The 22,325-nt window shown below is 28.1% G+C and overlaps 1 protein-coding gene across 1 annotated transcript in view; it reads left to right on the forward strand.

The window, feature by feature from the left end:
- LOC111686678 (putative neural-cadherin 2) overlaps positions 1–22,325 on the forward strand; it is a 358,230-nt gene that overhangs the window by 45,576 nt on the left and 290,329 nt on the right. Inside the window, exon 2 of the mRNA XM_046946650.1 lies at positions 14,177–14,207. The gene's annotated coding sequence lies outside the window, so the exon portion shown is untranslated. The remainder of the gene's footprint in view (positions 1–14,176; positions 14,208–22,325) is intronic.

The raw sequence follows: 22,325 nt of genomic DNA on the forward strand, positions 1-22,325 counted from the left end.
GAAAATTACTTTATCGCCCATAACTGGTTAAGAGAAGCATCGATAGCAGTGAAATTCGGCACAAATATGTTTTACGGAAACTTAAATCTCTTTTTAGAATTTTATAAGAATTAGTCTATAATTGACCCTAACCCACCTATAAGGTCCCTTTCAAAAAACGACTTTAATGCTCATATCTACCTTAAGAAGCATATATATAACAATAATATTCGACATATAAAAGTTTTATAGCAACTAAAATCATTTTCATAAATTTTATAAGGATGGGTCCATTATTGTCTGACCCCCCAAATAAGGTCCCCTTTAGGCAATGAATTCATCGCTCATTACTACAAAGTTCTACATAAACAAGTTTCGTGCGAACCAAAATCTCCCTTAATTTTTATAAGGATCGATCCTTATAATCCTTATCTCCCATATTAGGTCGCCTTTACTTTAATGCTCATATCTGCTCATAACATATATATAAAGCAATAAAATTCGACATAAAAAAGTTTTATAGGAACTAAAATCATTTTCTTGAATTTAATGAGAATGGGTCCATAATTGAACCTTCCAAGGTCCCCTTCTGAAAATGATTTAAAGACTTATTACTGACTCAAAAATGTGAGTACATCAGTAAAATTCTACATAAACATGAATGACTTGATGGTGGGTATATAAGATTCGGCATGGCCGAATATAACACTCTTACTTGTTATAATTGCATATATTTTATCTAAAAACACAGATGTGTATTTAAATATTTATTGACTTTAAAATATTAACTTATTAAATGCATTACTTACATATAGCCTACATAGTAATTTCGTTACAGCCAAGCATTTTATCAAATATCAATGATCTAATAATCCACCCTCCATTTTAAAAAATATAACAACTCATATAAAATGGGTTAAGTATATGGATTTGTATAGGTATGGGTACATACGTAAGTATGTGTAAATATATGTATTTCTATAAAAGCAATGTACTAAAGCCGATTTCAACTTGTTGTCTATAAGTGAAGTTACATTGAAATACCATGTACTTAGTCTTGTATTTCATTTCATATAAATTCGCATTTGTTTAAGTAGCTCAAAATTTGCAAAAACACACTCTCTTACATAAACTCAGAGTGTTACAAATAATACCCTGCAGTTCAAACAGAGAAATTTTACTGAATATTAGAAGCATGCTTCCGCATACACCGTAATCCGCACCGAATGAGACAAAAAAAAATATATTTTTCGGTACAAATATATGAAATTTCGTTTTCGGTTTACGAAGTATGCAGAAATGAGCCTTAAGCTCTGGTTCTAGAATAAAGACTTAAAGAATGAAAAAACTAACGAATAAGTAGTAAAAAAGTGTCTTTTAAATTAATACTTTTTAATTTAAGTTTTTGCTGGAATCCTCACAATAAAATGTTGGACTAGGAAGATGCAATTGTCTTCACAAGTGATTCGTTTTGGTGGATTAATAAGTCTTTAAACAAATATTTTAAATAACTCGCCTCTTGAAAATTTAGCAAAAAATCGTAAAATTTTAATAGATGCTTAAATTTCTTTAAGCTTATGTAAAAAGGAATTTACCGGCTGTCCTAGAACTGGCAGGTTAGCTCTTGCTTTAAAAAATTATATATATACATATGTATATGAATGACTACATGTGCAAAAGTAGTACATGTGTAGAGTTAAGTAAGTATATGCATACATGTAAACCATTCAAAAACACGTTTCGTTATATCTTTTTTTTTAAATTTACACATGCTGACACAGCCATACAAATAAACTTAAAATATTTAAATACGAGGATAGTTTAGCGATACAGACAGAATTTGAGAGATTATTATTTACATTGATAATTTAATTTTGTAAATTTAACGTTTGAACAATTGGACTTAAATTAAATTTATAACTACAACAAGATTTTCTTTACTATGCTAAATTCAGCCTTTTTATTTAGCTTAGCCAGGAAATTTAAGTTTTAGCTTTTGCCTTATTCTAGCCTTTTTTCTGTTTCTTATTAAGTCTTTAAAAAGGCTAGAATTCATGCGGCTCTTCTTTCATTAATATCTGCCAAAGCTATTCAGAAAGGAAATTTCTATGCATATTACTAATGCCGTTTCAATGGCATCTCCGTTAGGCTTTATTAAAAGTAGCACCCTTTTCTTTAATATGCTGAAATTTGATGGAATAAATAGACGCATATAGATGGGTCAAATTTATATAATATTATTTCAATGAAAAGCACGACTTATAACCCAAAATATGTGGAATAAATCGTGGTTGCTGGACTTTTTTCTAGAAGCTCCTTGTAGTAGGAAGTATAGTCTAAAATAAATGAACTACAGTAAATAGCCAATACTATAAACTGAACTACTTATATTGTAGTGTATAGTTCATACTAGAGTCTATTCAATTATCTGGACTACAGTCTGAACTATAGTCTACATGTACATTGTACAAGCACTTTACTCAAGTAGTCTAGCTATCAAATCTCTGATTTCTGCTGCACCTTTACTTAACTTCCGAGACGCAAAACTTAATTTGAGTATATATAGCCTAAACAACATACTGTGAATTATAGTTCAGACTACAGTCTAGTCAACTGTCTGGACTACAGTCTGAACTATTGTCTAGATGTATATTGTACAAGCAATTTACTCAAGTAGTCTAGTTATCAAATCTCTGATTTTTGCTGCCCATTTATTTAACTTCCGAGACGCAAAACTTAATTTCCGTTTACAACCATGCAGATAGGAAGATCTGTTATATCGGCAACAGCATCTGTAGACGTATTTGGTAGACCAAAATACGTAAACATCTATACTTACTATTCTTTATTCTTACTCACATTTAGCACAATGAAAGAAAGTTTCATAACATCATAAACTTTACGTGGTTCCTTAAAACCAAGTACGTAACTCTGTTCTGCGGGCTACCGGTTTCCATTGAACCGGATTATGTAAATCTCTGTCAAATAATCCCAAGGAAAGGCTGAGGATACATTTTATCATCATTAGTTTATAATCCCGACAGGGAAGACTAACTGGGATTGCAATCACACCAATACGAGGTAACATGACCCCGGGTGCCAAGTTTAGACTACACTCATCACTATTGTCTAATATATAGTCTGTACTCTAGTTTGGATAACAGTTTTGACTATAGCCTTATATGTGGTCTATATTTACTGTGATTTATTAGGTAAGTACACTGTAAAGTAATATAGATATAGATAATAGGGATATTGTTTGGAAATATATATTAGGCTATAAACAGGATGTTTATCTAGAAAACATTTTCAAATACAGTTTTGACTTGAACTGATTATAAAACCCTCGTATATGCAAACATGTTCTTACAAACTTAATATATTCCTGTTGCTTTAACTTGGCTGTAATAAAAATCTAAGTAAGTAAAAAATGCAAAACTTTACAAATAACTTTTAGTTCGACAATAGAGAACAACAACAACAATAACAATATGAATAATATACATTTATTCAAAAACCCTTCTTCAACTTTCTTTCCCCAATGTAACGACAAACTAAAAAATATTTGTGGCAAATCAAAAAACCAAATAGGGGAACAGTTGGTAAGAGGTAATAAAATTTTGTGGAGAGGATGTGGTAAAAATATTTGCTCTTTTTAGCTTAGAAAAAATGAACTGATTTACATGCATAAATGTATATAGCCGGATAAAATATTTCTGAAAAACGTGTTAGTTATCTTGAGATTTGAAATCGAAATATACTTATGTAGACTCTACTACAAGCTCATAAAAGTCTAGCTGTGTGCAAATTGTTCTGTTTTATTTTTTCCAAAATAATAAGGGATAAAATAAATATTTTTTTGTTTTTGTTGAAAAAAAAATATTTGTTACAAACATTTGTTTTTCTTATTGTGTTTACAAATATGAAAAAAATAAACGCCAAAGTAATATGTAAAAACTTTTGTAAAACTACTTTTTAAAGTTTGTAGTCTTTGTTTTTTGGCAAGATATTTGCATTTTTTGCGATTTTTTGTGTGTAGACGAATTTTTATTTCCTTGCGTCGGTTTTCGTTTTCCCCCAATTTACACATTTGTTAAATAAAACAAACGTATTTGGTAAAAAGTGCTAAAACTAAATAAGATTTATGCAGACGACTTTTAAACACCCTAGATAAAGTTTTTCCCCCATATTCATTAACAAATTTTTATTTTATAAACGATTTATAAATCAAATTTCGTATGGAAATTTTGTTTTATAAACTTTTTATAAAATAAAGTGCTGTTTATGAATAAGGGGGTTAGTCTTTTAACTGGGGATATGTTCAGGCATAGAAAAAGTTGGACTTTTTTTGAAACTTTGCTTTTGATATTTCTTAGGTAAAAATTAAGCTATAAATTTAAAAAGATTTTTTTGTATTTAAATACAAATGTATAGTTAAGGAAGTTTTGTTAAACTCTTTTAGCAGTAATGATTCTCGTTTAATACGAAAATTAGATTTTTGATTTCCCAAAGAGCTGAAAACCTTAGAAAATCATACCAATTAAAAATTAAAACTTTTATTCCCTTCCCCAAGGATATTTCAGAGTACTCTCACTTAATTTGTTATAATATAAACAATTTTCAAACTTTTATCCTCTTCAATAAACTTATAAACGTTACATTTTGTTTATACTTTTAAAAATATATTAAACACTTGACAACTTTAATAAATTGACTTAAGTATTCTTACAAATTATTTGGAAATATATGTAAGTATGTAATTCCCCATAGACTATCAATATATAATTGCAGGTTTGTTGCATATCATCTAAATGTTTTCGAATACTACTGTGATCTACAATTAAGTTTGTAACAAAACTTATTATTGTATAATTTTCTACTATTTTGGAGAGGATATTATGAGTATGTCGCAATGTTTGTAACTAAAGTAAATATTCATTTAACATCTATCTTAATTGTTTTAGTTATTGCGACGATGTATGATCTTTTTTTCGCTCTTTTGTCTGTTTTGGTATGATAGCTTGTATCTTGTCTCATATTCTGTTTCTCTGAACCGATAGTCTGCTTTTTTGGACTATCAGTTTATCTGTTTGTATTCTTGTCTGAATGTAAAAAGCTATGTTAGACCAATTCTTGTGAATGGTTCTATTATCTATATTATGTGACCAGTATAGGTGATCATGAAGTATTTATTGAGAGAACAAATAGGGAAGTTGCACTGAGTATATCAGAAACCCTTCGTTTATCAGAGATTTCCAGTATAATAATATAAACACGGATTATCAAGCAACTGAGATAGGTTGAAATAGAAATATTACTATAATCATCCCATCTAGGAAAAAGTAGAAAGTAATAAATTATGAAGGATCAAAGAAGAAGCAGACATGAATTGGAGCACAGCACATCGGGAAGTTTTTTCTAGCCTTGACTTCGTATAAAAAAATGTAAGAGAAAAATTTAGAATCAAATCGGATACACTCTGGAAAACGTCTATCTATCTATCTATCTATCTATCTATCTATCTATCTATCTATCTATCTATCTATCTATCTATCTATCTATCTATCTATCTATCTATCTATCTATCTATCTATCTATCTATCTATCTATCTATCTATCTATCTATCTATCTATCTATCTATCTATCTATCTATCTATCTATATATGCTATTGACTAGTCTACTGACTATTCTCTTAAGTAGACTAATGCTTAGAATGATGACTACTTTATAAACCTGACTAGTGTGTTATCTATAGTCTTATGATTTTGATCGATAAGATGACCAGTATATTAAACTCGATAATTGACTTTTACGTGATCAAATTTAGTTTGACGAGTATATTAAATATCTATCGCCTAGTATATTCGCTGAATTTCTGCATAAATAAGCCCCATTTTCATTATTATTCAATATTATTTTATAATAAAGAAGGCAAACATAAAGTCGGGCTCTACCGACTATAATTTCCTATTTGTTATACATGTTGCATATGCACATATTTATGTATGTAAACGTGTAAACCTACATCTTTGTATTAGTTTGTATTTTTCTGAATGTCACTTTAAAAGAAATTTTGTGGTTGACACTTTATTATATTGTTGTAAAGGAATTACACAAGAGAAGTATATATCTTATTTTTGAAGTTGTAAAAATTATTTGTTGTTTAATATGGCACTAAATAACATATATATGAGTAGTTTTTAGAATTTAGGGCAAAATAAAGTTTTGTTGCTCATTATAAAAAGTGAAGGGAGGGATTTTGAGCAAAAGAACTTAAATAAGTTAATAGTTCATAAGAATTAAATAAAATTAAGTAAAACTTTAAGGAGACAAGTTAATAAAAGTACTTTCGCTTAATAATTATTTAGTATTAAATAATTCTATTATTTCTTATTGATTGACAGAACAAAATTTTATATTTAAAACCGGATGATTCAATTGATAAAAAAGTTTCATAGAGCTAAACAAACCATGAAATCCAAAAAATGAACTGAGATATGGGACTCATTTGTCACATTTCTTTACAAATTATTGGCTTTAATTAAAAACAAAAATAATTAAATTAGTTTTATTAATATGAATTTTTTATTCGTGTCCATATATAATTGGTAAATTTTACTTTTACTCTATATCAACTACATATGTACATATATTTAAACTTTGTTAATACTACATAAGTAGTATTTATTTAGTTTCATTTACTTAATACATATTACTCATACGCCTTAAGGGATTTTATAACTAGTACTGGGTATTAACAACTATTTTTCTAATTTATTCTTAGTTATATTTTTCTTTTTATTTTACACATTTAATTTGTTAAATTGTACTTTAAAAAAGTTTACTTTTTATTTAAACAAGAATTTCATTCAAAAACTAACTGTTGTTTAGGTACGTGTAGTACAATAAAATTTTTATTTAAGTTTCTTTTTTTGTGTGTGTGTTGTTTTACTAATTTGCACTTAACAAGAAAAACTTTATTTGTGCTATATAAACAAGTTTAACAACAATTCAAATTTTTAATTTTTAATGCTCGTAATTCATACAAAATTACTTTCTAGCAACGAAAAACTAAAATACATGTTGCCACAAATACACACACACGATGAGTTTTAAATGAATATGAATTTATGTTGGATTTTAAATTAAGCATTCAAAAAAGATAACTTCAATTTTAAATGGATACAATTTTATTTAATAAAGAATGTGGTATGGATAGTAGTGTTGTTAAAGAAAAAGGAAAATGTTAAATTTTTAAGTAGTTTTAATAGTTAAAGATATATCTTATGCTTATTTTGGTCTTAAAAATTTAAATAAATATTCAGGTATTTATGAAGAAAACTCATTTAGTTTTCTAATTTAATATTTATTAATTTAATGTTATTATTTTAGGGTCAATAGGAATACATATTAAATTTAACCAGTTGTGGGTTTAGAATGGAAACAATTTATATAAATGGTTTGAAAGGAGGATGTATACACGTAAAATCCGAAGAATTTAACAATTTGTTGACAAAGATGAAAGGATATATGGGGATAAGAAAAAATATGGGTAAATCCTCATTATTGATCTTCAAGTCATCTAGGGTCAAATGGGGTCCTGCCATTACGGAAAACGGCAGCATAGTTAAGACTTATATAAATAAAGTTTTAATTATTTTTGTAGAGATACTAAAATATTTAACATAATTATGGACTCAAAAGATCTATTTGGGTGGTACGGTTGTATGGAACTAGGTGAAATTATGTACGGACTTTTTAATATGATTCGATTCAACCTTGGGTTGAAAGAAACACATGTGCCAAATTTTATCAAATTATCCTGAAAATTTCTACCTGTAGTTTGATTACCGACGGACATAGCTAAATCAATTCAGAAAATGACTCAGAGCTGATTGGTATAATTTAGGGTGGTAACATAGAGCAAATATATATTTCGACCTGTAGTTTGATTACCGACGGACATAGCTAAATCAATTCAGAAAATGATTCAGAGCTAATTGGTATAATTTAGGGTGGCAACATAGAGCAAATATAACTATTTTCCAAAAACAACTATTTTTCGGAATAAACATAAAATTCTATCAACTAATCTGCAAATTACTTTGAACATCCAATATATAATACTCATGTCTCAGGACTAGAGTATTATATATTTCCTTGACTATTCTATTTCTAGCCTAGTTTATTAAGTAGAAGATGGACCGTCTACTGACTATGCTATTAAGTGGTCTATGGACCATTTAATTGCTCTAGTCTATGGATGAATCAAATAACTACTACATTTACTGGTCTATAGGGTATTCCATTGACTAGTCTATGGACTAATATAGAATAGACTATTAATTATTTATTCGGCTAGATTTTAAACTAGTAATTACTGTACAGACAAGTTCAATGAACCACTTCAGTTTTTGATCTATAAATTATTCAATTGACTAATGTGTGGACTTTTGTTCATTGCTATTTATTGCTCAATCCAGCGAAAAATCCATCAACTATTGTCCAATTTGGACCAAGACTATTAACAGTCTTTTTGGAAGTCTTTCGACAAGATTTTTGTCTCATATATTGGCTACACCATTGAACTGTATTTATACTGTAATAATTTCTATTTCCTGTTGTTAGGTTAAGATATAGAGTACTCAATAGTCTAGTATTGGCTAGTCTATAGACTAATTTATTGACTGCCGGTTAGGGTATGATATGGCTTTAGATATATCTATTTTCTATACTGTCCACCAAACTAGACATTTGACTAGCCTATTAACCCGACTAAGGACTATTCTAGTGAGTAATATAAGGATTAGCCTATGGACTGTCTAATAAAGTAGTAATACCCTATGTATAATACGTTTGTGCTGATGTTTGTAACATACAAAAATATTGCTCCAATACCCACCTTAAAGTATACCGATCAATTCAAAATCATTTTTTGAGTCGATTAAGACATGTCCGTCCGTCTGTCCGATGGTTGTCCATGTAAACCTTGTGCGCAAGGTACAGGCCGCAATTTTTAAGATAATTTGATGAAATTTGGACCCAACACGTTTTTTGGCACAGGGAAGAAGCCTATTGAAAATGGTTGAAATCGATCCATTATTTCACCTAGCCCCCATACAATCGTACCTCACGATTTGAACTTTTCATGCCATAATTACGTCAAATATTCTATTATCTCTCTCTAAAAATTGGCACAAATAAGTTTTATAGAAGTATAAATGACACTGCAAATTTTCGTAAGGATCGGTCCTTATTTGACCCTACCCCCATACAAACCCCGCTTCAAAAAATGTCTTAAACGTCTAAAATTGACTTGTAACCATTTATATCGCAATGAAACTCAACAAAACTAACTGTTATTTAAAAATATATTGTTTTCCCAAATTTACCGAGGATCGGCCCATATTTGACCTATATAAAGCCTCATTTAGAAATTTTAGTTTTTTTCAATAAATTGCTTAAATACTTTGGAATTATGGTAATATTCAACATAAAAGTTTCTTTATAAAAAGTAAAAACTTTAAAAATATACTCATGGTGTAGGGTATTATATGGTCGGTCATGTCCGACTATACTTTCCTACTTGTCTATTAATAAATCTGTTGACTAGCATACTTAGTAGACTTTAGACAAGTTTCCAAACAGGTATTATGTGGACTTTTCTAGGTACTAATACAATTACTTGTGTGTTACCTAATTGAAGGACTAGTCTATTAATACTGTTACTTACTAATCTTTTGGTATTTCTATTGACTATTTCCTTAACAGTTTTCATTTAATATTTGTCATAAATAATTCCGTGAACATTAAATTTCCTAAAATACCCCAATAAAAATGTTAATGAACTACTTTAAAACACTTAACTAAACTCGTAAAAAGAGTACCTAAGATTTATTACAAAATAAGGTGCACAAAATTGTATTATAAATTCTTAACACTTAAACACCAAATCATAGATATAACCTCCTCCATCTTAATTAGTTTGACTCATAACAGGTTTTTTCTCAATCTATAGTAAAATTTTCAAAATTCCCCAAACATAAGTTTTAAAACGTGAGAATTCTTAACCATCCATACCATCCGCCAGATAATTTACAAAATAATTCTATATATATTTTATCTTAACTATGTCATACAAATCATCTTTAATTAGTTACAAATTCTTTTAAAGTAAGCTCAAAAAATCAAAAGAAACTGACATAAAAAACGTCTGCTTTTAAGTGCGATAAGGAATCTGTGGTAGTAGTAGTAGTAGTGGTTGTTATTGTTTGCTGTTGTTCCTGTCGTTGTTTTATATCAATGGCAGTCATTGTCGTCATCATTTTCATTGTGTTTAAAATAATTTAATTTGCTTTTGTCTCGTTGTATTCATTTCATTTTGCTAAGTAATTTATTAAGTGCTTATCTACATATTTGGCGTGTTAATTTACATAATTTTTCATAATTACAAACCACTCAAATTGTGAAAGAAAAAAAAACGAATTCTACGCACACTGTCTAAACTAAAGCTATAGTTACCACTACTATGACAACTTTTATTACAATTTTATTTGATGTGGCACAGTGGTAAATATCGAACAATTATGATTATACACCAAGTGTATCTGACATGTCAGGAAATTGCTTTAAAGATGTACAACGAGCTAAATTTTTTTTTCGCAAATATAAAGATAAAGTTTGCTTTATTGAATAAATATTTAAAATTTGTTTATTAATTTTGTTACTACAACCACTGTACTTAGCTTAATTTTTATCTTTCAACAAATTTGCACTTCTTTGATTATGTACACACAAATACAATGAAACATACTCGCACCCTTAACACTATTTACGCACACAGACACACACACACCTACATAAATATATAAACGCAATAGAAAAATATGAAAACATAGTCAAACAAACGGAAAAGGATACTACAGCAAAAAGAAAATATTCACAGTAGAATATTTAATTCAAAGCTAGCCTGTCACTGTATAAATAAAATTCACCGTTTTCTATAAATGTGTAAATGTACAAGAGCAAAAAAATAATGTTGCTGATGATGATGTTGAAGTCGTTTCGTAAAGAAGCATAATTAAAATTTCTCATTTTGCTTTATTTCAACTAAACAGACAGCAGAATAATCCACGACTCAAACGTACTGAGTCTAGAAAGTTGTATATTTTTTTTTACATTATGTTAATTGGTAAATGTTAAATATAATTTTTAAATAAAAGTGTCTTTTTTAATTGTTACATAAAGAAAATGCTTTCTGACACTTGAATTTAAATAAAAATTTAGTTTGTTTGTATGTATATGTGTGTGTTAATATAAATTTTGTTAGCTGAGGGTTTGAGAGGTCATTTAATGAATATTAAACATAATAAAGTTATTAAAACAAGCTTTTATACTTATACTTATATAGGAATAGAAAGAAAATTATAATCTAATTTAAGATGAATAAACAAGGTCATTTGAATTTGCCATTACTAGAGAGATATGTATGTCTGAGTTATGTTGTATGTTCCTGAAATGAAGTAAATAGAAAACATAATGAAATAAGCATTTAGTTCTTTGCACTGGTATATTGGTGCCAAGATAAAACTTACAATATTGAATTAAAAACTTGTTGACCAGCTACTTTTATATAAATAATTTTGTAACTGATCAAATATGTGAGAAATAAGTTTTCATATTACATTCAGGCATGCCAGATTTGCCGATTTATCGGCATTTTGCCAATTTTATAGCTCAAAAATAGTAAAGTGTCGATTTCGCTATTTTAGCTCTAAAACTGCCACAAAAGCACTGTATATGATCAACTCAGAACCACTTTCTGAGTCAATTAAACCATGTCTGTCCGTCTGTCCGGCTAGCTGTTCATGTAAACCTTGTGCGCAATATACAGGTCGCAATTTTTAAGATATTTTAATACTACCGATTTTCGTTATTATCGGACTTTATTTGACCCTAGCTCCCATACAAAATGACTTGAAGGTCTATGGTATCAAGATGAAGTCCATACATAAGTCCATACATACACAACCAACATTTTTATTATATGCCCATATTTACCCTTGCCTCCATATAACTCCTCTTTTAAGAAAATCCCCTTTTTTTGGCGTCATGAAATAACTCCCCACGAAATAACTCCCCAAAACAAAAATGAAATAAGTCCTCAAATTTGGGGACGTGTTTCATTATGAAATAATTCCCCAATTTAAAAATGAAAAAAAGCCCCAATGAAATGAAATAACTTCCTAAATTAAAATGAAATAATACCCCATTTTTGGGGATTTATTTCATATAAAACAAATCCGTAATTTTAAAATGAAATAAGTTCCCATTTAAAAATAACGAATTATGGAACAAGTCGGTTTTAGTGACATTTCTAAAAAAAGTAGGTCGCTCACACTTTCGAGTAAGACTTCAATGTTTAATACATTTCAGTTTAATCTCTTAATAAAAATTTCTCTAATAGCAGGACTGCGGCCATGCGCATTTTTTTCTGTAAATTGTAATATTTGAGCCAAATTTTGTATGTATATCATTATTTGACTATGAATTATTTGCGTTTACGTGTATTCCTTAAGAGAAACTTGTACAGGTGCTATGACAAATTGTTGACCGATAGGGAAAAAATTTACAGCTACATTTTTTAAGTAATTTTTGTGAGAGGACCATGTATGGGAGTAATTAATAAATATGGACCGTTTGTATGGCAGGTATATGAAGTTGTGAACCGATTTCGCCAATTGTCAACCGCTATTTTTCAATACCAAACAACTAATGAAAATTAGGAGCATTTTGGGTGAATTTGGTTATGTTGCTTCGTTTAATCGTGAGTGTGCTTTTATCAGAATTTTATAAGGACCCATAATATGTACACATATAATTTGTTGGGTTTCAGATGAATATTTTTTGGTGTTACAAAGAACAAGTGGGAATGTACAGTCGGACATGACCGAACATATGATAATCTATATAAAAAAACATTTTTGGTTTAAAATTTATCAAATTTTATTTTATTTATTTCGGTCTGTAGTTTGCAATCAAGATTTACATAGCAAGAAGTAATTTTGGGTAGTTCAGTATTATAGAAATTTTATTAATTTTAATTCACTGTCCTGTGTGTTTTATTTTATGCTTACATATTTTAGAAAATTTAAAAGAAACAGTTAAAGTACGCAAAGTACCAAAAAGACCCATTTGTTTATATATATGATCCATTGACCTTTTATTACATCATTCTAATAACTAAAGTTAGGATTTTATAATGAAGATAACTCGTTATTAGTTACTATACTCTACATCACTATATATTGGGTTTGTGTGATGTTTGTAACACAAAAAGTATTAGTCCTATTACCACCTTTAAGTATACCAATTGACTTCAACTATTATCTGAGTAAATTAAGCTATGTCCGTACGCCCGGCTGGCTGTCCATTTTAACCTTGTGCGTAAGTTACAGGTCTCAATTTCAAATAATTGTATAATTTTTTTTTTTTTGCTCAAGGACGAAGCCGATTGGATAAAATCGCTCCATTATTTCACTTAGCCCCCATACAACAAAACTCCTGAAAAGGGCCTTTAAGCTCATAATTATGTTAAATATATCTGTATCTGAAAAAAAGCGACAAAAATAATTTTTATATAAGCCTTTCTAATTGTTTCGTAAAGATCGAGCCCCATTTAACCCTTTGCTAGAGTAGACATGTTCAAATTAATACAAAGGAAACAATGTTTTATGAAAAAAGTATTACATTCGTATTTAATTTTTTAAATTTAAAATTTTAATAAGTTATAAAAGTGTCAGAAATAGTTACTGTATCTTAATTAGTTTGAAGGTTACAAAGTGCAAAAAAAAAAAACAAAATACTGTCTTTAACCGTTTGTTCTGGAAGGTGCCCAATTTTATAAAATTATGCTGTTTTTTTTTAATAACTGTTTTTTGTATATTTTATATTCTTTTTTCTATCTCTTTGCTTTGGTTTTAGACTATTTTTTTGTAAAAATTTTAGGTTTTAAGCTTTAACTAATAATGCAAACGTCACTAACGTTGGAATTTTATATACATTAAATAAATTATTATCAACTGTTTTAAAAATTAAAACAAATTTTAACAAATACTAAAAATGTTCCTTCATATTCATATGTAAATATTAAAACTGATTTCTATCTTTACTTATTTTTCCATTTCTATTTTTAGGTCATCATCAAGATATTCTACAACGATTCAAGTAAGTTTGTTAGTAATGAAAATAAAAATGCAAAAATATAGTAGAAATTTAATACATATTGTTATGAACATATGTGAATACATACATATGCATATCACATACATACTTATATATATATACATACATATGTATAATAAGAAAAATATTAGTTAGTCAAAGTTTTTACAATTTTATGCACAAAAAAAGTTTTCATCATTTCATCACATTCAATATGAATATCACAATTTATTTATTACTACTTCAACATATAACTGAAGACGAAGATGGGGGTTAGTAATTTAAATACAAACAAAATTTTTGCAATGAATATTTTTTGTTATATCTGTCAACAAATGTTAAGGATATTGTTAAGTTTCAATGTAAACAGAGTTTTGAAATGACAACAATAACAGAAACTGTTAAAATTAAATGAATGCACACCAGCACATAAGTAGTAGTATGTATGGTTGTATGCATAGATAATCATAAACTTTTATATAAATATGTACGAAGAAACCAACACAAAATAAATATAAACAAAGATTTTCTGCATATATTGTGTGATGGATAGAAGTATAACCAAACAACACATGCTCAAACCCACCCACACACATAGACATGTGTATTCTAAAATAGGGTGGTCCAAGATACCAGAATGTCCAGACTCTAGACTAGATTTGACAATAGACTAGGCTATAAACAATACCATATGTTAAATTATAGGCTAGTCTATAGGCTAGACTAAAGACTAGAGTATAGTCAAGACGAGAATAAAGACTAGACAATAAACTAGACAATAGACTAGACTTTAGACTAGACTATAGACTAGACTATAGACTAGACTATAGACTAAACTATAGACTAGACTATAGACTAGACTATAGACTAGACTATAGACTAGACTATAGACTAGACTATAGACTAGACTATAGACTAGACTATAGACTAGACTATAGACTAGACTATAGACTAGACTAGACTATGGACTAGACTATAGACTAGACTATAGACTAGACTATCGACTAGACTATAGACTAGACTATAGACTAGACTATAGACTAGACTATAGCCTAGACTAGATAGACTATAGACTAGACATAACTATAAACTAGACTAAAGACTAGACCTATAAACTAGACTATATACTACCATAGTATTCTATATACTGGACTATAGGCTTTACTGTGGACCCCACTGTAGACTAGTACTTATTATGGAATATAGACTGGACTTTACTACTACTATAGCATGAACTAGGCTATAAACTTTCTTTCAATAATTAACACCCTAATTCATTTACATATAACGTATAATTGCACATGTAATACTTGAGGGACGTGTGGAAAAACTTAAGAGATTTATCACAAAATCATTGTAATGCATTTATCTGTGTAAGTGTGTGTGTACGTTATACAAAATGGGTGTGTCAGTGTCTGAATGCGTAACTGTTTGTGAGTGTTTTTCAAACACATGTTGCCCAATAAGTAGAATTTTTTTCTTCTGAATATGTCTATTTGTTTTCGACTGTCTAACTACTGTCTGTCTGTCCACCCTTTTGTCTCCTACCATACAGAACACTTTAACAAATGATAAGATATTTTTTAAATAAGACTTAATACAGCAACTGTGGGAGGTAAAATAAATTCATTTAAAATTTAATTTCTTACAATGGAGCTATTAGTGTAGGGATGCGTTTGATAAAATTAATAAAACTTGGTTTCAATTATTTAAACAAAATTAAGTTTTTGATGAATAGCAATAACAATTGGTTTGGACAACTAAAACTTAACAACAAGAAACTTTGAATATATTTGGCATAAATTCCTGGTTTATTTAAAAAAAAATATATTTATTTATCAAATGTATGTCAGAATTTTATCTAAGTTGATATTTGTATTAATAAGGCATAAACTTTTAAAAAATTATTAAAAACTCAGTTGCATTAAAGTATATTTTAAATTTTTTTTAATACTTCCTAAAATATTTCTCCCTTTTTACTATGTAAAATATAGACTATAACTTGCATACATTTTTACTTATCCTAGACTTTTCAATTTCTCACAAACCAATTTACCGCAAATATCAAAAAGCCAATTCAATCTCATATTATGAAATATTACAAAAATAATATAGAGAAAATATAATAAAATTCTTTTAATCCTCCTACATTTACATTCTTCAACAAATCCTCTGAGATTACATCAACCTTTCACTATGTATTTTAAAATTTTCATCCCCTTTTCTTGATGTTGGTCTTCCGAGAAGACAAAAGAGAAAGAAAAACATTTAAATCATATTCCTAGTATTTGCTTTCTGCCATACAGTATTAAGTCAATAATAACAAACTGGATGACAATGATATTTTATTATTCATACCCTTTCTTTACATTACTTTCATTTTGTTTTATGTTATTTGATATATATAGTTTTTTTACTTCTGTTTTGCTAGTTGATGTTATTTGTTTTACAGAATGTCAGCAAGAGAGATAAAAAATATAAAAGTAATTATTAATAATATAAATCATACGCCAAGTTAGTTACTAAAAAAAAAGAAATGTACAATATAAGCTAATAAAATTTTAAATATATAAAATATGCATCATTTGATGTGCGAAATTAAATAACGTTTTTTATAATAAATAACGTTTTTTTTATAATTTGTACAAATTTAGTTCACCAGGCTCGTTTATTGTATTGGTGTATTTATCTCTTTTTCAGAACAATTTTCTAGCAATAAGACCAATGTAGACCATCAGAGACTAAAACTTTTCAGCTAATTTAAGTTGCATTATTATCGGGTCATGTTCAGAAACTCAGTATCCAGGAGAATTTTTTAAACTAATTTTAATTACAATAAATTTCGATTTAGGGGTTGCTTATGGAACATATTGTCGTCCTTTTGAATACTCCAACCAACCGTTTAACCAAAAATAAGCTATGAACAAAATGTTTGTTATTCATATTAAGCAAATAACAGCCCAAATAAAATACAGCCTAATGAGACACATTTTAATCATTATTGTTTTACGTGTTCCGTATAGTTTTAGTAATTAAGTAAACTCGAAAGGAAAAAAACTATTTAAAAGGGTTAATATTTCTTAAACGGATGCTGTAGTTTAAATATGCGAGCAAACTAGGAACGCTAACAGGAAAAGTAAAGTATATATAAAGCATTTTTAGTATACTCAATGTAAAACTTAAATTTATTACAACAAAACTGCACATTTAATGACACAATTTTCCGCTTTAAGATAAATTTTAAACAAGCAATTACTAACGTATTTACAAAAAAAAAAAAACATTAAAGGAAATATCACAATATTTATATCTCGCTCATATAATGTTTTTTTTATAAATATATAACCCTCGTTTAGATGGCATTAACCTAACAAAGTAGAGTGTCATAAAAAAACAATTGTCCTATAGTGAGAAGCACTCTTCGAAAGACCCCAACATCTTTCCACTGTTAGCGATGAGAAAAAAAATCATTATCATACGCGTGTTACTTTAGTTTAACAAATTTTTTAGGGGCGAAAATTTCGTATTTTTATCTTTATTACTTGACGTTTGTTGTTAGTTGTTTTTGTTATAAGAACAAATTATCAGTGTGTTGAAAAAGTTGGTATAGTAAAATAAAAAGGAAGAAGGAGCATTTTATGTCAGCCATAAAATTAAGTGACACTCAAACTGTGATTAATTGCTATGCTAAAAAATATGAGGCGACCTCAACAAAATAATCATTAAAATTTAACGTTGACACTTTTAACGTATTCATACAGAAGTTTACAAACACTTATAAACAATGTAAACCAAATTTTTGTTTTAACAAACACTAATGCAAACACTGTTAGACACATATTTACAAACACACATATAAGCAATTTTTAAAACAAAATAAATATATGAACTCTGAGGTTATATGAGGGAAAATGTGTTGACTTGACAATTTTAGAATTTTTTTTTTGTGGGTTTTTGTTTCTTTCTTTTTGTTATACCCTTCACCTGCGTGAGAGGGATATATATAGGTTTGTCACTCCATATGTAATTTACACAATATGTATTATTTTCTGACATACTGGATCCTTATAAGTAAATGTCGGGGTCGATTAAGCCATGCATATATGTCTGTATGTTTATATGCATGTCTGTCTCTCCGTCCGTCAGTTAAATACATTTTTGAAGACCCCATATATCTTTAGGACACAAATTCTGTTAGACATAGTTTTGAAAAATTTTTAGTTTAAAAGCAGCAACATTTTTTAAACATAAAGGAGATTTAAGCGAAAATAAAAGATAAACAATCATGTGGATGTAGATATATTTGTTTTAAGCCCATTATGGTAAAGGGTATATAAGATTCGACAAAGCCGAATATAGAAATCTTACTTGTTTATTCATTTTTTATTGTTATATTTAAAGATCACATAAAAAGGACATGATAAAAAAATTGACAATTGCTTAGATTGTCAGTCAGTCGGTCGATTGGTTGGTGGTGATGGTGATGGTAAGCCAACAATTACAAAAAAAAAGTAAAAAAAAAACGTTGAAAATTATTTAAATTCAATATTCTTTCCTATCGTATACTCTCTTTCTCGCTCTAATTGCCACATTGTTGCTGCATGTAATTTAATAGATATTCATTTTGATTTGATTGACTCTCATTTATTTGCGAATGTGTTTGTGGGGGGGATTGTTTTGAAATTGACCTCAATATTCTGATAAATTGTGATTTGATTTTAGCTATTTGTATGGTTTTTATTTGACAAATATTGAATTTAAATTTTAACAGTATTTTAAATAATTGGTAATGTGTATTTTTGAATGAATGCATTAAAAAGCTGTGTGTTGTTGCACATATTTTATATTCAAATTAATGACAATGGAATGAAACGTATTTCGCTACTTTTGAGAAATTAATTTTCTCAAAAATAGCGAAATTCATTAGTACAATTGAAATAATTAAACTTACATGATCTAGAAATTTCAATACTTATAGAAACAAAACCAAAAGTGAATATAATATATATATATATATATATATATATATATATATATATTATATATATATATATATATATATATATTATTATATTATATATATATATAATATTATATATATATATATATTATATATATTATATATATATATATATATTATATATATATATATATATATATATATATATATATATATATATATATATATATATTATATATATATATATAACCCAGTAAAAACTTGATAATGACTTCAACATTATAACCACTTGCCTAGTAACATACTTTTTAATGACTACGACATATCGTTTTGATCAGAATCATTTTCTGAGTCGATTAAGCTATGTCCGTCCGTCCGTTCGTCTGGCTGGCTGTCCCTGTAAACCTTGTGCGCAAGATACAGGCCGCAATTTTCAAGATATGTGGATGGCGTTTGGAACACACACTTTTGACCCAAAGACGTAGCCTATTGAAAATAGTTAAAATCGGTCCATTATTTCGACTTGCTCCCATACAACCGTACAACCGGCTTATAATTAATTTAAATGATCTGTTATGTCAACAAAAGTCAACAAAACTTAGATTTGTAGAACTTTAAATGACACTAACGATTTTTGTAATGATCGGGATTAATTTGATCCTAGCACCCATACAAATTCCCCTTCAGAAAATGACTTAAAGTTCAAAATTCACTTACAAACACTAAAAACACTTTCAAATTCTACATAAATAAATTTAAAGTAGACTTAACTTCCCCTACCAACATTTATAAGAATAGGGCCATATTTTCCCCTACTCCCCTTAGAACCCTCTTATAAAAAATCTCTTTTTCAAAAAAGTAAAAATATTCCGTAAAAATAAAAATATTTTTTTAAATAACCCCATTTTTAACATACTGACTGGTGTTGAGTTTCATATGGTCGGCTACGCCTGACTATACACTCATACTTGTTAATGTTTTTTTTTTTGTTTTCTTTAAAATTTCCTTAACAGTTTATACACCCTTATTTGCATCCATGCTTCAAGTACATATTGATTAATGTCTTATAATTAAATGTCTCTTAAAAGACGCTTTTTATACACATTAACCACAAGAGTCAAGGTAATGAATTGATTTCAATCCGCAGCTTTAAGCAGTGATTTTAACCAATTAATCTTTGTGGCCAAAAGCTGTCAAATTCATCATAAATCAGCATGATATTTACGTTGATTATATTACCTGTAGAGTTCCTATTGGCTCTGTTGTTTGTTGAAAAGTAAAATGAGTGATTGACTTTAAAGCCTGTGAATGTGAGTATTATGCACTGGCAAGACTAAAGAACATTACAGAATTTAGCAAGAGTATTATGTTTAAATTGGAAAGAATACTATAAGAAAATAATTTAAATGTGTTGTTATAAAATTTGTCATGTTATAGCAGTTTTTTATATGTTTGCTAAAAAAAATACTTCTGCTAAGTAGCCCAATTATAAAATATGGATTTTTTATGGATTTTTACATTAAAGTCCATTTAACTTCCATTTCGTACCTAACTAAAATCGATTGTTGTGTTAAATAAAAATCTATAAATTTTATATTATTTAAATAGTTTGCATATTAAGCTAAATGATGACCTGATCAATTGTTGTGTCATTATTTGCGTCATCTGAAATTCATTGACAGTATTCAATGCAGCAGTGATAAATAAGTTAATGCGCGCACATACTTTTACAACACTTTAGTGCATTTTTCTTTTTATTTTATAAATTTTTTTATTAAACATAATAGATTCCATTATAAAATTCTCCAGTTGATGCTGTCAATTACATCATCCTTGATTAAACTTCACTGACACATAAACAGCGGCAAATGCATATACATAACGTAAGTAAATGAAAAGTAAGAAGGTAGAATCAGTTATATGATTCCCTACAGTTAAAGTTTTTTAAAGATTCTATATGGGCCGATTCGTAAGTGCAATGTATTTATTTAGAAACAATTCGGATGCTTGTAGACTATTGGAGGCAACGTTATGATTTTTTATTATAATATTGGTATTTTTGAGTTGCTGAGTTGTTGAGGTTCGTAGTTGAAATGAAGGCTAGTAGTTTGTTAAATATTGTCAAAAATTCACAAATTTGTGATAAGATTTTAAACTCAAGCACTTCTTCAAAAGTGAGGAAAGACGGACATGCGACCGTTGTTAACTGATTCATACAGCAATATTTCGGTTGTTAAAAACTTCAATAGAGAGAGTAGGGTATCGAAATATATTTACGTTTGGAGTAATTTTTATGCACAACTACTTGAGGGCGCAACAGCAGCAACAACAGAAAATCAAATAATAACTCTTCATAATAGTGATTGTGTTGTCAATGAAAAAACAAATAAAACAACTATAGATACACAGGCATGCTTACGATTTTACACAAAATTGACATTGGCCATAAATCGAAAATAAATTTCATAAACGTGATTTTAAATTAGATTTTATGATTTTATTTATTTATTTATTATATTTTTTTTGTTTCATTAAAAAAAAATTGATAACTCTATATAATTCTAAGCAACAATAGAAAAAGTAGCAGCAGCTGCTGCAACAATAACAACAAATTATCGACAACATTAAAGCTATTAAAGTGTGAAAACACATGCTGCTTGTTTCAAGCAATTTAATGTTAACAAAATTTTTCAACAATATGTATGTAAATCAATTTATTTTAATGCTATAAATATTATATATGTATGTATTAAAAAAAATCCCTCCAAAAGAAATCATGTATTCCAATTTAAATTTTGTGTTTATTTTTCACCATTTTATTTTATAATTTTATTATTTCAGCTATAATTTTTTATTTTCATTGTCACTCGTATTTTTTGGCTTCATACAATTTTGAGCTACTTTTACCACAATTTGTTGCCTGTTTTTTGCTGTTGTGTAGGTAACCACATTAAATGCCATTCAAATCGTGTTTTTATATGCGCGTGAGCATGTTTGTTTTATATTTTTTCCATTTTATAACGTTGATGTTTTCAACTCATAATTTTTTATGTTATTTTGTCGTCAGTCTATCAAATATAAAGTATAGAAGATGAAAAAATCATTTTGCTATTTATAATTTTATTAAAAATGCAAATCTTTTTACATTTCTGCTATTATGT

Source organism: Lucilia cuprina, chromosome 2 (assembly GCF_022045245.1).
Source record: "Lucilia cuprina isolate Lc7/37 chromosome 2, ASM2204524v1, whole genome shotgun sequence".
NCBI lineage: Eukaryota > Metazoa > Arthropoda > Insecta > Diptera > Calliphoridae > Lucilia > Lucilia cuprina.